Source organism: Neltuma alba, unplaced genomic scaffold (assembly GCF_004799145.2).
Source record: "Neltuma alba isolate B1F8T4 unplaced genomic scaffold, ASM479914v2 tig00011178_pilon, whole genome shotgun sequence".
In the NCBI taxonomy this organism is placed as follows: domain Eukaryota; kingdom Viridiplantae; phylum Streptophyta; class Magnoliopsida; order Fabales; family Fabaceae; genus Neltuma; species Neltuma alba.
The window spans coordinates 218,935-244,061 of record NW_021635905.1 but is presented as its reverse complement, the minus strand read 5'-3'; positions in this window follow the sequence as shown (position 1 = coordinate 244,061).

Genomic DNA, 25,127 nt, shown 5'->3' with positions numbered 1-25,127 from the left:
TTTCTCTTTTTCCCATAAATATTATTAAATAATACTTAATCAAGGTTACGTTCTCTGAATTCTCTCTATTGGCTCATAACTCCGTTGATCTATCTCTGGGTTTCATTCTTTCCCCTTCATCACAGGAAATTCCTCCAATTTTTCTCGAGTCAAAAGCCAAACTCTAGACAGCTATTTTGACCTCCCATGGATAGGGTATAAATGGGCTTTAAATTTAATTAAAGCTAACCTTGTCAGTTTCTGGGGACGGAATTAATTTCACAATTTGTGTAAATTCCTCAAATACTGTTGCCCAGTTTTTCATGATTATTTGAGGCCATCTCATAGCTTAAATACTTCAATTTAAGTTACTATATCAAATTGTCCAAAACCCTATAATGAGTTCATGGCATTTCTGTCATTTCCAGCCTTATATCGGGTCTGGGATCCTATTCTCATTTTTCTAAAATTTTTCTAAGTCATTTGGGCCCTTTTTGCTAACCCTGAGCATTGGCCAACCAGAGCTTTTATTATTTACAATTAGGTCCCTACTTGGCCTAGGAATCTTTTCTTTGCAATTTGGTCCCTCGTTAGGCCTAACCTTCAAAACTATCTCTTACATTTTTGGCATAACCTCTGGCCCCTAGTTGTTTCTAGTTTGTCATTCTTTAGTCCCCAAACACTATTGTTTTACACATTTGCCCTTAGAAAATATCTTTTTCCTTCTGAGGGATCTTCGGGACTTTCGTTGCATTAGACTTAATAATCATCCTTTCCTTGTGCTATCACTTGTATCTATGAGCCAAAATTTAGGATGTTACAAGAGTGACTTGGGAAGTGTTTATAGAACAGTTTTATGAGAAGTACTTCCCAAGGTCAATCAGAGATGAACGGGAAGCAGAATTCTTAACCTTGAAGCAGGGAGATAATGAGCCTTTTGACAAATACCTAGCCAAATTCATTTGCCTTTGTCACTACTCCAACTATTTCAGTTACCATGAAGATGAAAGGTGGATGACAGAGAAGATGGTTAGAGGCCTGAAGTGGTCCCTGAGGGAAATGTTGCCCCAAGGTAGTTTGAGCACTCCAATAAGGCAGTTGAAGCCTGCTAAATCATGAAGAATAGCCTATCCATCATCTAATGGTTAAGCTTGCCCCCAAGTTGGAGAAGGGAGATCAAGGTGGCACCACCTCCAATACCAATAAGAAAAGGAAGAGGCTATGGGACAATCGAAAGACCAAGAAAGGAGACAAACCTCAGAAGGTCAAAGAGTGTGCAACCTGCGGCAAGCATCACAATGACCGACTGTGTATAGGTGAACAGAATGTTTGCTACACTTGCTGTAAACCTGGACACTTTTCAAGAGAATGCCCATAGAATACGGAGAAGTTAAGGCTGTAAACTCAAGGGCAAGTCTTTGCTCTCATGAGGAAAGAAGCCTAGAAGTCACCAGAGATGATCTAAATTATGATCATTATTAATAACTCCCCGGTGATTGCCATGTTTAACTCGAGTGCTAGTTATTCTTTTGTCTTATATACTAGTGTTAAAAGACTTAGCTTAGTTATTAGCATGCTATCTTATGATATACATGTGTGTCCACACCAACACACCCTAGGGTAGTCACATCAGATGTATACTTAAACTACATAATTCGATGAGCATTGTTGTACTACCTTAGATTTGATATGCATTCCCTTCCATGAAATTGATGTAGTAATTGGGTTGAATTGGTTGTCCTCTTATAACATCTATCTGGATTGTAAGAACAAAACCCTAATCTTACCCCTACGAGAAGTAGAGTTGAGTCCAGAAGTTAAGTTAAACTTCTTAACAAAGGCCCAAGTAGGTAAATGCTTAAGAAGAGGTTGTCAAGGACTCCTTGTTTTCTTCTCGATACAAGTAGAAGTTGAGGAAGAGATAGAAGAAATTTTGGTTGTTATGGAATTCTAGAAGTATCCTTGACAGAGATCATAGGACTACCTCTAGACAGAGAAATAGAATTCGCGATTGACATCATACCTGGAGCAAGACCAATTTCCAAAGCCCTTAGAGAATTGCTCCTAACGAAATGGAAGAACTGAAGAAGCAGATAGAAAAGTTAATGGAGAAGGGTTTCATTAGACTGAGTATTTCACCATGGGGTGCTCTAGTATTGTTCGTCAAGAAGAAGGATGGTGCTCTAAGATTGTGCATAAACTACAAGGAGTTGAATAAGGTCACAGTTAAGAATAAATATCCACTCCCAAGAATAGATGATTTGTTGGATAAGTTAGCTGGTGCTAATATATTCTCTAAGATTAATCTAAGACCTGACTATCACTAACTCAAGATTAAGCCTAATGATGTCCCTAAGACTGTGTTTAGGACTCGTTATGGGCACTATGAGTTCTTAGTAATGCCATTTGGATTGACGAATGCACCTGCGATATTCATGGACTATATGAACTGGATCTTTTATCCTTACTTAGACCAGTTCATGGTAGCGTTCATTGATGATATTCTGGTGTACTCCAAGTCTCCTAAAGAGCATGAGACGCATTTGAGGATTATCCTAAATACCCTGAAAGAGAAGCAGCTTGTTACCAAGCTTAGCAAGTGTGAGTTCTGGCTACAGGAAGTCTATTTTCTTAGTCATGTGATTTCACGAGAGAGAGTGGTTATTGACCCTAGCAAGATTAAGATGGTAGTCAACTAGGAGAGACCTGTCACACCTTACTTATATAGTACCTTAGCATTCATTTAGACCCATTCCAGACCACTTTGGATGGTCTTAAACTTAAGAATTTCAATTTAGACGTTAATTTTCGAAATATTACTGTTCACTGTCCAATTTTCAGTTTACAGGTCCAACTTTGAAAAACCATAACTAATTCTAAAAAAATCGTATGGAGGTGTTCCAAAATTCTACGGAAAGCTCTTTCAATGCTCTTTAAGGAAAAAATATTCAATTGGACTTATTCTTTCCCAATTCATACAGTTTATTGGGTTAATATTACTATTTGTTTGGTAAAATTTGGACTCTCCAGACTCTGTGCCTTAACTTTGATAACTCATATCTCTTTGTACACATCTCCAAATGAGGTGATTTACCACTCATTTTGAAGCTTGGGATGTGCAATATAAGTCTACCAAATCTCGTGATTTAACTCATTCATTTGATAGGTCAAACTGAAGCTCAAAACTAACTGCTTCAGGACCTACGTTTTATCCTTTAATATCTCCTTACTTTAATTCTTTTTATTTCTTTGACATACATAGCATGGGCTTAATCTTTCTCATTCATACTCATATACTTTCATTCATGCCATAAACATCCTAAGCATATACATTGAAGTAATGGCATTCATAACATAATTTACAACATAGGAGAATTATACATTGAATATTAATATCATTCATTTGCATTAATAATTCTCCACTTCTTCTCCTTGCTTCTCATGCCATTAGTGCCCATCATTGATTGACCTAAATGGTTGGTTAGGGAGGGGGTGAGATTTGGGGGAATCTCAGTAGCAAACAATACCATATTAATCATGCTAAATGGATGCTCATGCACTACACGCAACTTGTTTATTCTCTTGTTAATTAATGACATACTAGCATGCTCAAAGCTAACTTCTTGATGCATGGCCATGGAGACATAATCTACTCATCATGAATAGCAATTACAGCAGCTAAAACATGTCACAATAACATTCAATAACATGTACACGGCAACACACAAGCATACAACATCAAGCAATGACAATAGGTAAGTTCACTACCTTGCACCTCAAGCCTTCCTCTTACTTTTCCTTTGACTCCCTTGACTTTCCAACCATGTTAGCTTTTGGTCAACATCATCAAACATCCTCTTGGATGTTCCAAAGGTCCTAAACATAGTCATAATGATCATACAATCTATTAGGACCACTAGATTACATAAAGTTCAAAGCTAGCTCTCTTGAACCTCAACCCTTTCTCTTAGTCTTAGGGTTTTCTTTCTAGCTTTTCTAACATAAATCTCATCATTTCCCATCCTTATGATCCATTTCTTGTCAATTAGGACCACTTTAGATGGCTTTAGATTCAAGAAGATCAAATCTGGAAATTTTGGTTCGCGGGTACTGTTCACGCAGAATCTCCAGAATTTTTGCTCAACTTTGAAAATTCATAATTAAATCTATAAAACTCCAAATTGAGTGATTCCAAGTCTCACTGAAATATTATTAAGTTAAATTTAAAGGAAAAATAGTTTCAGGAACCAATTCTACGCCGAACAGTACCAGAATTGTACGGAACTCGACACCCTTCCAAAAGCTTAACACTGTTTCCAGATTTCAAACCCTAACTTTGAAAAATCACCATAAATCGTACACATATCCAAATGGAGTGTTCTACCCATGGATTTAAAGCTCACAGAGTTTACTTTAAGCATGAAAAATTTCAGAATCAGATACGCACAGTAACTAATTCGAAATAGGTATCAAATTAGATGCTACAGCCATCACATACCAAGATCTTGAAGCTTGAACTTTGTTCCTTCTTCTTGGCCTTCACCCCTACGTTTTTCTCTCTAAATTTTGGCAGAGTTTCCCCTCTTAAACTCATGTTGGCTGAAAATATGAAGGGGAAGAGGCTCTATTTATAGCCAAAAAAGTTGGCTTGAATAGACCAAAATGCCCTTGGTGGCTAATAGAAAGGGTAAGGGCAAATTTGGAAGTTCAAGTGGACTTTTGCATCATCATTGCATCATCTTATTACATCATGCTTACCTCAACCTTCTAGAAGATGCCAAGTGTCATGAAAGTGGTGGAGGAGATGGGAGATTAGATCCTAGCCGTTGGATCAAACTTGTTTCATAAGCTTCCTCCGAATTTACTTGACCCACGTTTCTCCGGCTTTCTTTATGGCCTTCCGGAGCTCAAAAAATTGTTCTGTCTGCTTTATAAATTCCCTTTAATTTTAGAGAATATCTATGAATTTTCTTAGGCCATAACACTTCCTTTAAACCTTGCATAAAAATTCATTTACCAAAATGCCCTTTTATCGGCAAAACTGGCTCTTTAATTTATTAAAGCCACTCCACTGGCCTTTTGGTTACGGGACTAATTTTATAAATTAGTACAACCTTTCAACCATTTAACTTCATTTTTGTGTACATTTTTGAGGCCTCTTGCTATTTTAAATAATTACCTCACATGGTATACTTTTTACCGGTAATAACCTCATAAATTCCGTTGAAGCTGCCTCAGGGGCATTTTCATTTTTTCTCTTCATAGAAGAGCCTTAGAATATTATTTCCCATTTTCTAGGATTTTCTTGGAATTTTCTGTACCCTCTTCCACTTTTACCCCTGTTGGTCATAACTTTCAGAATTTACAGTTTAGTCCCTTCTTGGACTTAGCTTCATATAATCTTCTCTTTGAGGCTTCTAGCTTAACTTTTGGCCTGTATCTAGTCTCTTTTCTCTTTTTGGGCCTTCGAGACTTTACTGGAGCCTCTAACCTTAATTATACTCGAGCCCCTAAAAACTTTTACTTTGCAGTTTAGTCCCTGAAACTGCTTTAACTTCCTTTTTCATCTTTGGGACTTCTGCTCACAGGGGTCTGGTAACCTATTTAATTTAGGCTATTTCTAGAACTTCTAGGCCTAAAAGTCTGGATGTTACAAGACCGAAGACAGTGACTGAGATAAAAAATTTCCTCCAAATAATAGGGTATTACAGAAGATTCATTAAGGACTTCCCTTAGATTGCTCTTCTGCTAACAAGTTAACCAGGAAGAACTAGCTATTCTTATGGGATAAGAAGAGTGAGGCTAGTTTTCAAGAGTTAAAGAGGAAGCTCACCTCTACTTTCATACTTGTACTCTTTGATCCTACGCAAACCTATATAGTTTACATAGATGCTAGTAAGTAAGGACTGGGATGTGTGCTTAAGGAGCAAGGGAAGGTAGTAGCCTACCCTCATGCTAATTAAAATCTCATGAGGAGAATTACCTGACCCATGACCTAGAATTGGCAACGATAGTTTACACATTAAAGATATGAAGACATTACCTGTACGGAGCAACGATAGAGTTGTTTTGTGACCACAAGAGCCTCAAATACCTCCAAGATCAGAAAGAGTTGATTAAGAGACAATATAGATGGATGGATTTACTTAAGGATTATGATTTCCAGATTAAGTGCCATCTAGGCAAAGTGAATATGGTTGTAGATGCCTTGAGTAGGAAGGTAGTGCAGGTAGTATCACTAGAGATCAAGGAGCAGAAGCTGGTAGAGGATTTCAGAGATTGGGGTCCTCTATATTAGATGCAGTGAATAGAAGAGAAAGGAGATAGAACATAGTTTACATCTCTGCTCGAGGATCAAATCAGGGAAGTACAGTCGTAGGATTGATTGGCAAAAATTTTCAAAGAGAAGTTGTTAAAGGGTGAGACCTGAAACTTTGAAATTTTTGAGGAGGGACTATTAAAGTTTAGAAAGAGAACTTATGTTCTCAAGTAGCCGATCTTAGGGAAAAGATACTAGTAGAGGCCCATAAGAGTTGATATACTCTTCATCTAGGAATGATCAAGATGTACTATGACATTAAAGAACTCTTCTGGTGGCCTGGAATGAAGAAAGATATCACAGAATATGTGACAAAGTGTCTCACTTGCCAGAAAGTGAAGACAAAGAGCATCAAAAACCTATAGGAGAGTTACAACCCCTATATATCTCTAAATGGAAGTGGCATAGTATATCGATGGATTTTATAGTGGGGTTACCAATGAAATTGACGAAACATGATGTGACATGGGTCATAGTAGACAGTTTAACCAAGTCAACACATTTTCTGATGGTGAATGTTAAAGACTCTCTATAAAAGTTAGCAAGGCTTTACATCAAGGAGATAGTTAGGCTGTATGGTGTCCTGAGTAGTATGGTTTTGGACTGAGACCCAAGATTTACTTTGAAGTTTTGGAGGTCCTTACAAAAAGAAATAGACACTACTCTCAGATTCAGTATAGCCTACGATCCACAAACAGATGGAAAAATAGAAAGAATGATTCAGATATTAGAAGATATGCTATGGGCATATGTGCTTGATTTTGGTGGTAATTGGGATACATTCTTACTATTGGCTGAATTTGGCTATAACAATAGTTTCCATTCAAGCATTGATTGGCGCCATATAAAGCACTTTACGGGAGAAAATGGAGATCTCCCTTATGCTGGACAAAGCTTGGTAAAAGAAGTATATATGGTCCTACTTTAGTGGATCAAACCTCTAAGTAAATGAAGGCCTTTCAACAAAGACTCTTAATGGCACAAAACAGACAAAAGAGCTACGCGGACACTAGAAGGAGACTGTTGGAGCTTGAAGTTGGGGATCACGTATTCCTCAAAGGTGTCACCAATAGCAGGAGTCGGTTGATCCCTAAAAACCAAGAAATTGAGTCTGAAATACATGGGACCGTTTCAATTTCTTTTCAAGGCTGGACTAGTAGCTTACAAGTTAGCCCTTCCCTTGAATTTAAGTCAAATTCATGATATTTTCCATGTCTCCCAACTGAAAAAAATACCACTCGAACCCAACACATGTCATAAAGTACGATGACATTGTACTCAGAGATAACTTGTCTTTTGAAGTAAGACTAGGGCGAATCATTGATCAAAAGGTCAAACAGCTAAGGAACAAGTAGATTCTGCTAGTCAAAGTTGTTTGGAAAAGTCTTTCATCGGAAGAAGCTACATGGAAGATGGAAACAAAAATGAAAGAGAAATATCCCAAACTTTTTTCATAAGGTATATTTTAAATTTTGAGGACAAAATTTATTTGGGGGGAAGAAATGTCACATTTAGAAATTTCATAATTAAGAGTAAGGAAATCCCCGGACATTTAAGAGCCCGAATAATGGAATAAATATGGAAATTTATGTTAGAAATTACTAAAAATTATGGAATAATTATGAAAGGTAGAGAAAAGGCCCTTGGATAGTATTTTAGGTTAAAAAAAGTTGAATTATGATGGAAAGAAATAATTATTAAACTTTTAGTAATTATTAAATGTTGACTAATTAGGAAAAATTGGTTAAAAGTAATTATGAAAAAATATTTTCAAGCCTCATAAAATTAAGAAAAAATATGGATAATGTGCCTTGAGAATTATATGATAAGGTATAAGTGGTTTTTATACCCAAATTACCCCTGGAAAAATTATAAGGGAATTTAAAGGGGAATTAGGCCAATATTGCATTTTATTTGGGAAAATTCTAAATAAGTATGTGGAAGGAGAATAAAATTCTAAGAAAATTTATATGATATCCCAAGGAATTGTAAGAGATTATGGGATTAAAAAGAGCCCCACAAATATTTAAGATATTCCTAATCTTATGACAAGTAGAAAAACCCTTATTGAAAGAAAAATTCTTTTTCTTTTTATAATTAGTAGGAATTTGGGATTTTAGGGCATTTTAGGAAGAGAAAAATAAGAAGAATGGATTATGGATCTGATAGAAAATAATTATAAAGGTCAAAGTACTGTAATTATAGAAAAAGAATTAAACCTGGAACAAAACTGTACTGATAAACAGTCTTGCATTTTAAGTGGTCTATAAGATGCCAAGTATCAAGCCACTAATGGAGAGGATTTAAAGATGCCAAGTGTCAAGCCACCAACGAAGAGGATCTTGACTTTTAAAATTAATTTCATTTGGAATTTACTTAATTAAGAAAGAGATTACAAGAAGCCTTGGGCAATTGACACCTAGCATAGCAAGTAATGTTGTAGTTGGGATATTTTGGCATTAAATAGAATACTTCCCTCCCATTTCAAGACCACTCATTTTAGCCAAAGAGGGGAGCTCTTGCAAATTTAATTCTTGAGTTCCAAACAAGAGGAAAGCTGTCACACCTCCTTTATTACCTTACTATATATCTATTGGAACCATTTAAGGTCATTTTCCAAAGCTTAAGGATGGAAAAATTTTATCTTTAAAATTTCCATTTTCAGATTTTTGTATACTATTCACAGAATTTTAGGCCAATTTTGAAAATTCGTAACTAAATGTAGAAAAATCAAAATGAGATGGTTCTAACTTCTATTTGAAGCTTGTTATGAGTACTTTAGAGAGAAAATACTGATCGGCCTCATATCCATCTGAAACAGAGGAAACAAAGCCAAAATTTTTGGAGAGTTTTACTATTTATTTGGTTAATTTTTGAATTTTCAGTATTTTAGCTGAACTTTGAAAGGCCATATCACTTAGCACAAAAATCCAAATTTAGTGAATTACCACTTGTTTTAAAGCTAAAAATGAGATCTATAAGCATACCAAATTATAGATCCAAACTCATCCGGTTACTCAAAATATCATTGGTCAAACTTGACCTCTAAAAAGTCAACATTTATCCCCTTTTTATTACCATTTTGATTTTTCCTTTGCTTTTCACTACCAACCATCATGCCATTCATCCTTACCTCACTAAAGCTTGAATATTACTCAACATTCACATACATAAGGTTTTGAGTCACTTATACAATATTCAACATAATTCATAATAATTCACATAATACATAACTATTGCTCAAAGAGATATATAATTTAAATATCTCCTAAAATGATCTCCTTCTCTTTGTCCTTGCTTGGGCCAACTCCTAAATAGTGAATTTTAGACATAAAGAGTGAGATTTTATAAAAATCTTAGTAGAAAATAACTATAATCATCATAGAATTCATGCCATGTAAAAATGTAATGTGTGTGCATAAGATCAATACCATTAAGCAACATTTCATGTGCATATCATTTGCCATGAAAGAAGAGCAATCCATTAAGCCATCAAGTCATTCCTTATACATATTTCCAAGGCACATTTAACATATAATTTCATACATCATCCCATATATTGCTCAATCACATAATGACAACATGAATAACACAACACATACACATTTAAACAAACAACAAAGTAATCAAATTTTAAGTTTAGTGCTATCTCTTGGTTGATAATTCAATTCGGCCTCCTTAGGGAATTGGTGTCCCTCTTTGATCTCTTAAAATGTTCCTATCATTCCAAGTACAAATACATTCCAATTACTAACCATTCAAGCATAAACACAATAATCTAACATTAGGCTCAATTAACATCCCTTTTTCCTTGATTTTTAGCCAAATTATTCCCTTATTGTTTCAACCAACCTCTTGAACCATTCCTACACAATTTTTCATGTGGATTTCAAATATCAAATTAAATTTCACAAAATCACACTCCTTCCCTTTCATTTGAACTTGTCCGAATAGGGTAGTATATATTTCAATAATTTTATTTTTGATTTTGATGTTTTCAAACACTTTCCCTTGGTGTTTTCCTATACAAAAGCACCTTTTAAACTCATTGAAACCATCAAAACACATCAAAACAAGCTCCTACCCTAAGAACATGTCATGACTGAATAGGGTGTTATAGAACCCTAACCTTGATTTCTTCCAAAATCCAATCCAAACACCATTTAAATATGCTTATTCCACATCATGTTTAAGGTTTCTATCCTTTTCTAATAACCAAGTATACTAGCTGAATTTGTGCAGCATTTTTCCTTGAATTTTCATGCTAAAACTTAACTAAAACTACCTTAAATCCTAAGTATAGCAAGGCTTAGACATACCTTGATGTTTCTTTGACAAAAGCTAGATGATTTCTTGCCCAAACTCCTCAAGAATTTCAGTTAGTGGTCTGGAATCAAAGTGACAGAACCTCCCCTCTATTTTGAAATTTCTCAACATTTTCTTGTATTTTGAGGGGGCATTTATGGGCAAAATAATTTTCCATTTTCCCCTTATTTTGGACATCCAAGTTTCCTCCTAAGGGGGTGATTTGGCTGCCATCCAATGCAAGATAGCTTCAGATTCATCCAAGTGTCCATCCACTAGAATATTCTAAGATTATCACATGAAAATTGAATTTATTTTAATTAAATGGGAGAGTCCAGAAGTGTCACAAAATTAAGCCTTAATTATACTCAATATGGGGCCCACAAATGGTTTAGGTTGGCCTCGGAAGATGGCCTACAAACCAAACCACAATCCCAGACCATTTCGAAATTTTTTCTTTTACTATTTAGTTGTAACATTCCATAATTTTTCTAGGCCTTTAAAAATTCATTTTGCTGTATGAAAAATCCTCTTTTAATATAAGAACGTGATCTAGAAATTTTTAGGATTTTTCTCCATCTCAATATATTTATTTTAAATTTTTTCCCGATTAGGCCTTTATCGGTAAAACTATGGGAAATAAATTCCCTAAAAATATTTCCTATATTTCCAAGGCCTAAATCCAATTTTGTAAATTCAATCCCATATTTAGATAATGAATCCATATTTTTTCTGAATTTATTGAGGCCTCTGGCTATTTAAAATAATTATTTTCCTCTAATTTTCCACTACTTTCTCGAAAAAACTCCGTATTCGCGAAATTCCGTAAAAATTTCTTTCTCCATATTTAGGGCCTCCATTGAGGTTTCAGAACCTCTAATTTATGTTTTTCTCATTTTTTTGAGAATTTTCTAGAATCTTTCTCAAAATTTTCTGTTTTGCCCTTCCTAGACCAGTAGTTCCAAAAATGTCAACTAAGACCTTATCGAGGTTTTACATCAAAAGTTGCTTAATCTCCTCATCCACTTTCTACATTGGCCCTTATCCCAACTTTTAACTTCCTATCTCCAGGTGAAATTTTCGAGATGTGACAGTTCTTCCCCCTTATAAATAAATTTCATTCTCGAAATTTAGAAACATACCTTATGTAAACAATTCGAGGTACATGGCTTTTATATCGTCTTCCTTTTCCTATGTAGCCTCTTCTTGAGTTAGATCCCTCTAGAACTTTAGCCATCAGAATAGTCTTATTCCGCAGCTGCTTAACTCATCTATCTATCACTTTTATCAGTTTTACCTTGAAAATGAGGTTATCCTACAGCTCTACATTCTCATATTTCAAAATATGAGAGGGATCTAGTTGATACTTTTTAGTTAAGAGACATGCAAGAGGTTGTAAATCTAACTAAGATTAGGGGGCAAGGCCAATCTATTTATTAATGGGCCAACTCTAGACAAGATTTGGAAGGGTCCAATAAATTTAGGCGTCAATTTACGAGCTTTAATCGACCTTTCTATGCCAGTAGTTAGAGATACCTTCAAAAAGGCATGGTCTCCAATCTCAAACTTTAGAGGCTTTTTTTGTACATTGGCATAGTTTTTCTATCTATGCTATATCGTGAGGACCCTTTTCAATCTAAAGCTTGTTGTGACTATTTTAGAGGAAAAATACTGATAGGCCTCATATCCATCTGAAAGAGAGCCAGAAAATTTGACAAATTGCACTGTTCATTTGTCAATTTGCGAATTTTCAATATTTTAGCCCAACTTTGGAAGGGCATATGTCTTAGCACAAGCTATAAATTTAGTGAATTATCACTTGTTTTAAAGCTAACAATGAGATTTATAAGCATACCAAATTTCAGATCCAAACTCATCCAGTTGCTCAAAATATCATTGGTCAAACTTGACCTCTAAAAAGTCAACATTTATCCCTTTTTATTACCATTTTGATTTTTCCTTTCCTTTTCACTACCAACCATCATGCCATTCATCCTTACTCCACTAAAGCTTGAATATTACTCAACATTCATATACATAAGGTTTTGAGTCACTTATACAATATTCAACATAATTCATAATAATTCACATAATACATAACTATTGCTCAAAGAGATATATAATTTAAATATCTCCTAAAATGATCTCCTTCTCTTTGTCCTTGCTTGGGCTAACTCCTAAATAGTGGATTTTGGACATAAAGAGTGAGATTTTATAGAAATCTCAGTAGTAAAGAACTATAATCATCATGGAGTTCATGCTAAAACATCCTTCCTTTAACCCCTCAAAGTACGCATTCGTAAGGGTTATGGTTCAAACGGATCACAACACAAGCCCGTGGATTTAAAATTTCAACATAATTACTCAGGTTACTATTCACTGTTCAAATTCAGATTACATGCCTAATTTCAAAAATTCATAACTAATTTCATAAAAATTGTATTGAGGTGTTCTAAAATTTTTACAGAAAGCTCTTCTAATGATCTCTAAGGAAAAATATCAAATTGGACCTATCTTTGGCCAATTCGTACAGTTTATTTAATAAAGATTACTGTTCATTTGGTAAAAACTAGAACTTCCAAATTCTATGCCTCAACTTTGGAAATTTGTATCTCCTTGTGTACTCATCCAATTGAGGTGATCTACCTCTCATTTTAAAGCTTCAGATGTGTACTATAGGTCTTCCAAATCTCATGGTGTAACTCATCCATTTGATAGGTCAAATTAGAGCTACAAACTCACTGTCCCAGGGCCTACGTTTTATCCCTTAACCACTCTTTAATTCTTTTTATTTCTTGGCATACATAACATGAGCTTACTCTTTCCCGTTCATACTCATATATTTCCATTCATGCCATGAACATTATAATTAAATACATGGCATCATTGGCATCCATAACATAATTTACAAAATAGGAGAATTATACATTCATCAACAATCTCATTATTAACAAAAATAATTCTCCACTTTCTTCTCCGTGCTTCTCATGCCATTATTGCCCATTGTTGATTGACCTAAATGGTTGGTTAGGGAAGGGTGAGATTTGAGAAAATCTCAGTAGCAAATATTACCACATACATATACAAGATGGATGCTAGTGTTTAGTATGTAGTTTTTCATAAACTTAAATTAACTAGTGACATGCCATCATGCTTTATGCTTGGTATAAAAATACATGGCAATGGAAACATATTAAAAATAGAATTTCTAGCAACAATCATCATGTCATAATATCATACAAACATCAACAAAACAAATCAACACATAAGCGTACCACATCAAGCACATAAAGAGTAAGTTCACTAACTTGTACTTCAAGCTTTTCTCTTACTTTTCCTTTGATTCCCTTGACTTTCCAACCATAAGGGCTTTCGGTCAACATCATCAAACATCTTCTTGGATGTTCCAAGCTTCTAAATATAATCACATTGGTCATACAATCCATTAAAACCATGAGATTATACAAGGTTCAAGACTAACTCTCTTAAACTTAACCTCTTTCTCTTAATTTTTGGATTAATGTTCTAGCTTTGTAAAAATTATTCTCTTAGGCCAATCCTGGTCCAACTTCTTTCCAAAAATCAGTGTTGGCTGAATGGGGGGTTTTTGAAGTCCAAAAATCTCAACTTTAATTCCAATGCTTCCAATGCTTGTTTTTTAGATTTACCCTACATCATTTTCTATTTTAAACCCATTGGAAGCATTAGAATGATCAAGATCACATCCTAGGGTACCAAACTTGAACTGGCTGAACACTACCCTTCATTAAACAATTATAAATTCTTTCACATATCAATACAAAACTCCATGAAACAACCTTAAGCCATTGTGTTTTATTAGATATAACATCAAAATCATCCACTCTTAGCTCTTATTTATTTCAGCCAGCACCTCCCCTAAGGGGATTCCACATTTTTCAACTATCAAACTCAAAAATACAAAACAATATACAAGGTAGAACATGAAACTAACCTTGTATCCAAGCTTAGGTAGAAGGTTTCCTCTTAATTATGCTTCAAGAATCAATTTTGCAAGAGTTTCTCCTCTTATTCTCCATCTTGGCCAAAATGAAGGGTGAGGGAGTGTCTATTTATGGCCAAAACTTTGACTTGAATGGACTAAAATGCCCTTGGTAGCTAATAGAAAGGGTAAGCGTAATTTTGGAACTTTTAGTGACCTTTTACATTATCATTGTATCATCTTCTTGTATCATCCTTACATCATTCTTCTAGAAGGTGCTAGGTGTCACAAAATTGGTGGAGGAGAAGAGGGATTAGATCTTAGCCATTGGATCAAAACTTAGTCCCTAAGTTTCCTCCTATTTATTTGGCCCACGTATGTCTGACTTTCTTGATGGCCTTTAAAAGATCAGAAAATTCTTCTGTCTACTTCATAAATTTTCTTTAACTCTAAAGAATATCTATGAAATTTCTCGAGCCATGACGCTAACTTTAAGCCTTCCATAAAAATCATTTACTAAAATACCCTTTTATCGGCATAATCGACTTTTTAATTTATTAAAGCCAGTTCACTAGCCTTTTGGTTGTGGGATTAATTTTATGAATTAATACAACCTTTCAACCATTTAACTTCATTTTTTGGTACATTTTTTAGGTCTTTTGCTATTTTAAATAATTACCTCAAACAGTGTACTTTTTATCAGCCACAACCTTATAAATTCTATTTAAGTTGTCTCAGGGGTATTTTTGTCATTTCTCTTCATAAAAGAGTCTTGGAATATTATTTTCCATTTTGTGGGATTTTCTTGGAATTTTATGTGTACTTTCCATTTTTACCCATGATGGCTGTAACTTTCTGAATTTACAGTTTTGCCGTTGCTTGGGCTCAACCTCATAAAACCATCTCTTTGAGGCTTCTAACTTAACCTTTGGTCTGTATCTAGCCTCTTTTCTCTTTCTAGGACCTTCGAGACTTTACTGGAGCCTCTAACTTTGATTACACTTTAGCCTCTAACAACTTTCACTTTGCAATTTAGTCCCTGAAACTGTTTTTACTTCCTTTCTCATCTTTGGGACTTTTGTTAAAAGGAATCTAGTAGCCTATCAATTCAGGCCATTTTTGGTACTGTTAGGCCCAAAATTTTGGATGTTACACATGCCATATAAAAATGTAATATGTGTGCATAAAATCAATACCATTATGCAACATTTCATGTGGATATTATTTGCCATGCAAGAAGTACAATTCATTAAGCCATCAAGTCATTCATCATACATATTGTCAAGGCACATTTAACATATAATTTCATGCATCATCCCATATATTGCTCAATCACATAATGGCAACATCAATAACATAACACACACACATTTAAACAAGCAAGAAAGCAATCAAATTATAAGTTCAATGCTACCTCTTGGTTGATAATTCAATTCGGCCCTTCTGGGGAATTGGTGTCCCTCTTTGATCTCTTGCAATGTGCCTATCACTCTAAGCACAAATACATTTCAAATTGCCAACCATTCAAGTATAAACACAATAATCTAATATTAGGCTCAATTAACATTCATTTTTCCTTGATTTTTGGCCAAATTATTCCTTCTTTGTTTTAACCAACCTCTTAAGCCATTCCCACATAATTTTTCATGTAGACTTCAAATATCAAATCAGATTTCACAAAATCACATTTCTTCTCTTTCATTTAAACTTGGCCAAATGGGGTAGTATATATTCCAAAAATTTTGTTCTTGATTCCGATGATTTCAAACACTTTTCCTTGGTGTTTTCCTACAACAAAACTCATTGGAGCCATCAAAACACATCGAAAAAAACTCCTACCCCAAGAATAAGTCATGGCCGAATAGGGTGTTATAGAACCCTAACCTTGGTTTCTTCTAAAATTCAATCTAAACACTATTTAAACATGCTTATTCCATATCATATTTAAGGTTTCTATCTTTCCCTAATAACCAAGCACACAAACTAAATTTGTGTAGCATTTTCCCTTGAATTGTCATGCTAAAACTTAACTAAAACTAGCTTAAATCTTAGGTATAGAAAGGTTTAGACATACCTTGATGTTTCCTTGACAAAAGCTAGATGATTTCTTGCCCAAAGTCCTCAAGAATTTTGGTTAGTTAGGTTTGGAATCAAAGTGATAGAACCTCCCCTCTATTTTGCAATTTCTCATCATTTTCTTGTATTTTATAGGGGTATTAAAGGGCAAAATAATTTTCCATTCTTTCCACATTTTGGACATCCAAGCTGCCACCTAAAGGGGTGATTTAGCTGCCATCCAATACAAGATAGCTTTAGATTCATCCAAGTGTCCATCCACTAGAATATTCTGAGATTATCACATAAAAATTGAATTTTATTTTAATTCAATGAGAGGGCCCAGAAATGTCACAAAATTAGGCCTTAATTGGGCTCGATATGGGGTCTACAAATGGTTTAGACTGGCCTAAAAGGATAGCCCATAAACCAAATCACAATCCTAAACAATTTCGAAACTTTTTTTGTTACTATTCAGTTGTAACATTTCATAGTTTTTCTAGGCTTTCAAAAGTTTATTTCTCTTCATGAAAAATCCTATTTTAATGTAAAAACATGATCTTAAAACTTTCAGGATTTTTCTCTATCTCTAGATATTTATTTCAAATTTTTTACGATTAGGCCTTTATAGGTAAAACTGCAGGAAATAAATTTGCTAAAATTATTTTCTGTATTTTCAAGGCCTAAAGCCAATTTTTTTAAATGAAACCCCACATTTAGATACTTAATCCATATTTTTCTAAATTTATTGAGACCTCTAGCTATTTAAAATAATTATTTTCTTTTGATTTTCCTCTACTTTCTCAAAAAACCTTTATATTCGGGAAATTCCGTAAAAATTCTTTTTTCCATAGTTTTTACCTTTAAAGCCTCCATTGAGGTTCAAAAACCTCTCATGTACATTTTTACAATTTTTTAGAATTTTTCTCAAAATTTTTCTCAAAATTTTTCGTTTTGCCCTTCCCAGACTATTAATTCCAAAAATGTCAACCCAGACCTTATCGAGGTTTCACATCAAAAGTTGCTTAGTCTCCCCATCTACTTTATACATTGGCCCTCATCACAATTTTTAACTTCCTATCTTTGTGTGCCATTTCCGAGATGTGACAAAAGCTAGCCACTCTAATCATCCAAGCTAAGGTTCAAGGTTAGTGAGTTGTTGGAAGTTGTTTCTTGCTTATTTTCCTTGAGTTTGATGGTTGAAAAATCTGTTTTTCTTTCTTTTGTATGCTGGCCAAAATGTATAAGGGTTAGGGGGAGGAAGTTTTGTTGCAAAAACCTAGTAAGAAGACTTTGAATTTCAAGTGGTTTTAAGTTGTTGTGTGAAAGATTTCATGATTGGTTCTTAAGAGATACTATTCAGCCAAAGGAAAAACTATAACCTAGGATGAGATTTTCATAGTTTTAATGTTTCTACTATGTTTAAAATCGAAAATGGTGAAGGGTAAACCTAAAGAACAAGTATTGGATGCATTAGAATTAAGGTTGTGATTTTTGAAAGTTTAGACCCCCCTATTTAGCCAACTTCCGTTCTTAGGGAAAGAAATTTCTTTTCATGAATCTAAGTTCATATTTGGATTGTACATATTTGGTTTTTGTATGGTTTGGTTTGTAATGTGACTATCCTTTTTGTATAATATGATGTTTAGGGTTTGATATTTGTGGAGGAAGAGAAGAAGAGCAAATGCATAAGGAGCTTTTAGAGCAAGGTAGTAAGATTTAATTAACTACTAAGGTTGACATTGCATTGTTTATTATGTTAGTGAACTATGATGATTGTGATGTGTCTGCTCTTTGCATTTTATTGCCTTGGCTTTTACATGTTTAAGATTACCTATTTATAATAGGATTAGTTCTCCAATGGTAGCTAATGTCGATATGCATAATGATAATGCATGCTTGATGTTATAGTTGGTTAATCTTGTTATTGAGATTTTTTGAAATCTCATTCCTTCCAAATGTAATCTAACATTCTAGGGGCTGAGTCATCTAAGAAGAGGCTGCAAATTAAAATTAAATGTGGTGATGAACCATGGGAAGCAATTACATTTCAGTTATGTATAAGTATGCATGTTTGATTACTGTAACCCTAAGCAGACTGTAACTTGGAGCTGCATTTTGATTATGTTACCGAACGAATTTAATCACAAAGTTTGGTATGCTTAGAGGTCACGTCCTGAGCTTCAAATCGATAGGTAGCACATTAAAATTGGACATCAGTACAATTTATGGCCATTTTTCAAAGTTAAGGATTGAAATCTGAAAAAAGGGTTTTTACCAAAGTAACAGTGGTAACTTTCCAAAAATTCTAGCACTAATTCAAAAGGTTTCGGTTCACAAGACTATTTTTTCTTGAAAGAGCATTCAAAGAGATTTCTATGGAACTTAGAGCACTCTATTTTTACTTTTTTCTGGAATTAGTTACGAATTTTCAAAGTTGAACAGAAAAACTGGATTTTACTAAATAAACAGGGATTTTATGAAAATCAGCGTCCAGATTGTTTATTTTTGAGTTAAGGCCATTCAAAATGGTTAAAAGTGATTCTTATTAGACCCTAAGATATCCTAGAAGTAAGATGTAACAATGGCCAGGCTACTAGACCCCTTCTGGCAGAGGTCTCGAGGTTCCCTAGAAGTATAGAAGAATTTCTAAGGACTAAATTGCAAAGGAAAAGTTTTTTGAGATTGAGAAAAGAGAAGGTTGAAGACTCTAGCGAAGTCTTGAGGTCCAATAATGAGAAATAGAGATGAATGCAGGTCAGAAGTTATGTTGGAGGCCTCAATGAGGTGACTTATGGGTTAAGCCGAACCAGGGGTAAAATCCTAAGTTTACAAAGTTCGGGCCTGTAAGGGCAAAAATAAAAATTATGCCCGAAAATTCTAGAAAAATCTCAAAAAATAGAAAATGGCATGTTAAGACCTCTATGTGAAGTTTGGGGGCTCTAGTATAAGGAGTTGAGATAATTAAGGGCTAAAGGTTATGCTACGAACTTCAGTAAGAAGATTATTTGGATTAAACCTAAGTAGGGATCTAAAATGCAACTTTAGAAAGTTTCAGGATGAAAAAGGACATGATAGAAAGTAGACCTGAATACTTCAAAAAAATTCTAAAAAAATTGGAATGAGGTCTAGAGGCGTGTATGAGGCTAACAATGATGAAAATACCCTTGGGAGAAATTTATGGAATCCCCAGGGTTTCGGCTAATTTTGAATATTAGCAGAAATTGAATTATTTAAAATACAGGGAGCCCTCAGATAATTGGACAAAAATAGGAGAAAATACCTGAGAAATTATCACAGGTTTTAAAAATAATTCCGTCCCCAGCAAGCAAAGAGGTTAGCTTTAATAAAATTTAAAGCCTATTTATACATTATCCAGGGAAAGTCAAAGTAAATTGTCTAGAGATTGACTTTTGACTTAAGAAAAATTAAAGAAATTTCTTGTGATGAATAAATAGTATTGGTACCCAAAGATAGATTCTTGAAGTCATGAACTGATAGAAAGAATTCGATCAAGTTTACTTCGAAATAAATATTATTAATTATTTTAATGGGAGAACAAGGGAAGAGCATCACTTCCTCTTTAGGCACATTATATAATGCCATGTGGACTTATGTAAGATGAGAAAATAATATCAGAACATGTCTCAGTAGTCCTAGGTAAGTCAGGATCCAAAAAAGTACCTGATATGGTGTAGAATAGCAAGACAGGTGGAGGAATGCCTAGAGACTATATTTTGCACGAATTTTTCATTAATTTTCTCCTTATTTTGATGCCATAATAATGAAGGGACATGTAAGAGACATGTGTATGGTTAGATAAGCGATACATATATGATTGGATATAAGACACATGTAGGTTAGATTAAGAACACATGGCTGATGATGTAAGCATGAGTTAAGAAAGATAAGGTAAGCATGATGTTATGAAGACACATGTCACAACAAGATAAAGAGGGAAAATAAATGACCAAGATTTAATCTTGCAATTTTAAGATCAATGGCTAGAATTTATTCATAAACTTTATAAATACCCCTCCCCTCCCCTCATTTTCATCCTAAGCCTATGAAAACTATAGGAAAACTCTTGTAAAATGAATTCTGGAGAGAGAAAGAGGAAGGAGAAGAGAAAGACCAAGTGATCCCATACAAGATCAAGCTCTAAAACAAGGCATGTTCATGGGTTTTGATGTAGTTTTCACTATCCTTATTATTATTGAGCTTGGTTATGGGTTTTAATGGTTTTTATGAGCTTAAAACCCTAGGAGTGTGCTTCATGAAATTTTAAGTGTAGGGGAAGATGAAATTGATGTCATAATAATGTTTAAAGGATTGAAATGAACAAGAATCAAGTGATTTTATATTAAAATTAGTTGAATTTCATGATTATGTCACTTAAGGAAACATTTCAGCCAAGATGATTCCTATAACTTGAGATTGGATTTTGATTATTTTGATGCTTCTAATGAGTTTAGAATGAAAAATTGTGTAGGGAAAAGGTAAGAAAACAAGTTTAGAAGCATTAGAATTGAAAATGAAAATTTTAGACCCTAAAGCCATATTATTCGGCCAAGGCAAGAAATGGAACAAGGAGTTAGATTTTGATAAATCTAACACTCATACTTGGATTTCTAATGAAAAATTGAGTGGTAAATAGCCAAGAGAATGAATTTAGACATCAAGATTAAGAAAGTGAAATTTAAAGATAAAGAGGAACAAGCTTAAGAGTTAATATGGTTAATAGTTTTTCTTGGTCTTTAGAGATTAGATATTAATGTGTATTGTGAATCTAGAACCATGAGATACCAAGAAAGAGGAATGACAAGGTTGTTCAAGCAATCTTAATGGTTGGGAAGTAAAAGAAGTAAGAAGAAAGCTTAAAGATAAAAAGTAGTCAATACAAAAAAACATGCTTTTAGCAACGGAATTTAGTGACGGAATTTTTTAATTAGCGACAGAATTAGTGACAGATTAGCAACGGAATGGATTAGCGACGGAATTTGTTCCGTCACTAATTCCTTTGTCACTAATTGATTAGCAACGGAATTGAAATTCTGTCACTAATAAGTGACGGATTAGTGATAGAAAAAGCGACGGATTTTCCGTCGCTAATTACTAACGGAATTTTTCCGTCGCTAATCTGTCGTTAATTCTTGACAGAAATTTTCGCTAATCCATCGCTAACTCGATTTTTTTAAAAATAAAATAAAATACCACATGACACCTCTACCAATTGCCACATTATCATCGAGGACCACCTCCACGTGTTGCTGCCACCTCACGTCTACTGCCATGTGTGCTGCCACCTCACCTTCGCCTGCTACGTGTGCGCCACGTGTCACACTTCTGCCTACCACATGTGCCTGTCACCTCACCTCTACCTGCCAAGTGTGCACCACATGTCACCACTACATAATTCCCTTCTCAAAGTGACTTCTCCATGGCTTGAACCCATAACCTCCTCCGTGCATACCTGCGGCTTTACCAGTTGAGCTGCAATGAACCTGTTGACTTATTATGTAAAATTATATATATATTATATTATTTTACACAAACAATTATATATACATATATATTATTAAAAACTAAAAATATACTATATGATAATTTTAATCATAACTATTTTAATGAAAAAATAATTTTTAAATATTTGTTTGACTATTTTTATAATTTTTTAGTTTTTAAAAAATATTTTTAATATAATTTTAATTTCTAACGACACTAATTTTGAATTTTACATCATAAATAATTTTTCATAAATATTTTTTAAATTTATTTTTTAATTAACATTGATAAGATATACAATTTAATTATATATATTATTACATTATATTATATTATGTATTTGTGGTTTATATATTTGAAGAAAATCATTTACAATTAGTCAAAAAATCTTGTTATTCAAAAAATAACTACTATAATAAAATCTAATAAATTATTCTATATAAAAAATTAAATGATTTAAATAGATTACGATAAACAGTATTTTCTTACTTGTATATATATCCTATGTAATTTATTTTCTTAAACTTTGCGATGGAATTTGCGATGGAAACAAATTCCGTCACTAATTTCTAACAGAATTACGATGGAATTTCTGTCGCTAATTTTTTTGATGGATTAGCGACAGAATTAGCGACGGAATTGTCTGACGGAAAAAGATTCCGTCACTTATTCCGTCGCTAAATACGGATTAGCGACGGAATTTAGCAACGGACAGAAATTCCATCGTTAATTCGTTAAAAAAATTAGCGACAAAATTTCCGTAGCAATTCTGTCAAAAATTAGCGACGGAAACTGAAATTTGTTTCCGTCGCTAATCAGCTGTTTTTTTGCAGTGAGTGAACGTACCTTTCTTATGTACTTGATGTATATGCTTGTATGTTGATGTGTATTATATTATTTGAAATGATATGAGATGTGTCACACCTTAGTTTTAGACAATATTATATCTCACTTAGAACTATTTGAAATAATTTCTTATGGTCTTAGGTTAGAAAATTTTGAACGTTAAAATTTCATAAATTAGTATTCATTGTAACCCTAATAAAGGCCAAAATCATAACTAATTCTAGAAACAGCAAAATGAGGTGGTTCCAAGTTCTATTAAAAGCTCTTAATATGATCTTTAGAGAAAAAATACTTATTGGTATCTAAAACTCACCAATTAACCCTAAAATTCACACAAAATAGTACTGGTCATATGATCATTTTTCAATCTTCTAGAATTTATGCCTAGCTTTAGAAAGGCATAACTTCTTTGACAAAACTCCAAATTTAATGAAATAGCACTTGTTTTAAATTCAAAAATATCATTCATTTGCATAGAATTTCATATGGTCAAACTTTACTGTTAAAAAGTCAACTTTTATCCATTTTATATGCAATTTTTGGTTATTCTTCTCTTTTCATTCCATATGACCACTCTAATCACATAGCCCATATAAAAACATGATTTCTTGATAATATAATCACATGCATATCAACTGTGGTCATCAATATATTAATTCATAACAATCCATACAAAATAACAAAATATTCACAAAGAGGCATTATACTTAATTATCTCCCAAGATAGCCTCCTTTCCTTTGTCATTACTTGGTCTAACCCCTAGTTGATGAATATCTGAATATAAAAGAATGAGATTTCATAGAAAATCTCAGTAGCAATGAATCATAAGTATCATGTTAATCATGCTATGTAAAAATATGCTATGTCATCATGAAAATAACATTATCAAACAACATTTCATGTGCATATCGTTTGCCACGGAAAGAGAGCAATCAATTAAGCCATTATACCATTCCTCATCACATATTGCCAAGGCATATTCAACATAGAATTTCATACGTAATCACATAGTTTACTCTATCACATCATGGTAACATAAATCAAATAACATCTGCACATTTAAACAAGCAAGAAAGTATTCAAATAATGTGTTCAATGTAACCTCTTGATTAATTATTCAATTTGGCCTCTTTGGGAAATTTGTGCTCCTCTTTGATTTCTTGCACAATGCCCATCAATCCAAGCATAAACACATTCCAAATTACTAATAATACAAGCATAAACACCAATACTCAACATTAAACTCGATTAAACCTCTTTTTCCTTATTTTTTGACATAATTATTTCCTCTCTATTTCAACCAATCTCTTGGGCCATTACTACACAATTTTTTTTCTAAAATCCAAATATCAAACCAAATTTAACAAAATCACACTCTTTCTATGTCAAACAGATTTGGCTGAATATGGTTAGTTGAGATTTCAAAATTTTTATTTTTTATTCTAACAATTTTAAACACTTTTTCTTGGTGTTTTCCTACACAAAAACACTTTTTAAACTTATTGGAATCATCAAATCGCCACTAGTGGAAAATGTTAGTTTGACTACTAGATTTTGCTTCTGTTACTAAAGGAAGAGAAGCAATAAGAACCTATGGCTTCTATTACATTAAGAACAAAAGCCGTAAAGAACCTATGGCTTCTGTTACATTAAGAATAGAAGCTGTAAATATGATTAACATTCTATTACCACTATTATATGTATAACAGACACCATACATAAATATATCAACTACATATGTACATGTAAATTAACTCTTAACTTTTAAAAATTTTAAATAAGATGTAAATAAATTGCCACTTAAACTAATAAAAATATTTAAAACATGTTGATTTTAAAATGGAACAATAAATTATGCACATTAACAAATTAAACAGTAATGGTGTCTGGTTTGTTTTGGATCAAACATCATAGGTGAATGAAAGTTATTAAAAAATTGTTATCACCCTTATTTAGTGCAAAATACCAATTTAACTTCTATTTTTGGTGTCAGTTATACAGGAAATCGAAGTTGTATGTTCTTTCAACACTTTTCTCTTCTGACCTCCTTAGACCTGATGCCATAAGCTGACATATGGCTTCCATTCAATTTTGAACAGACTCCATAAATATACCAAATAATTTTAAATTATATTTCATTTCATATAATTGCATTA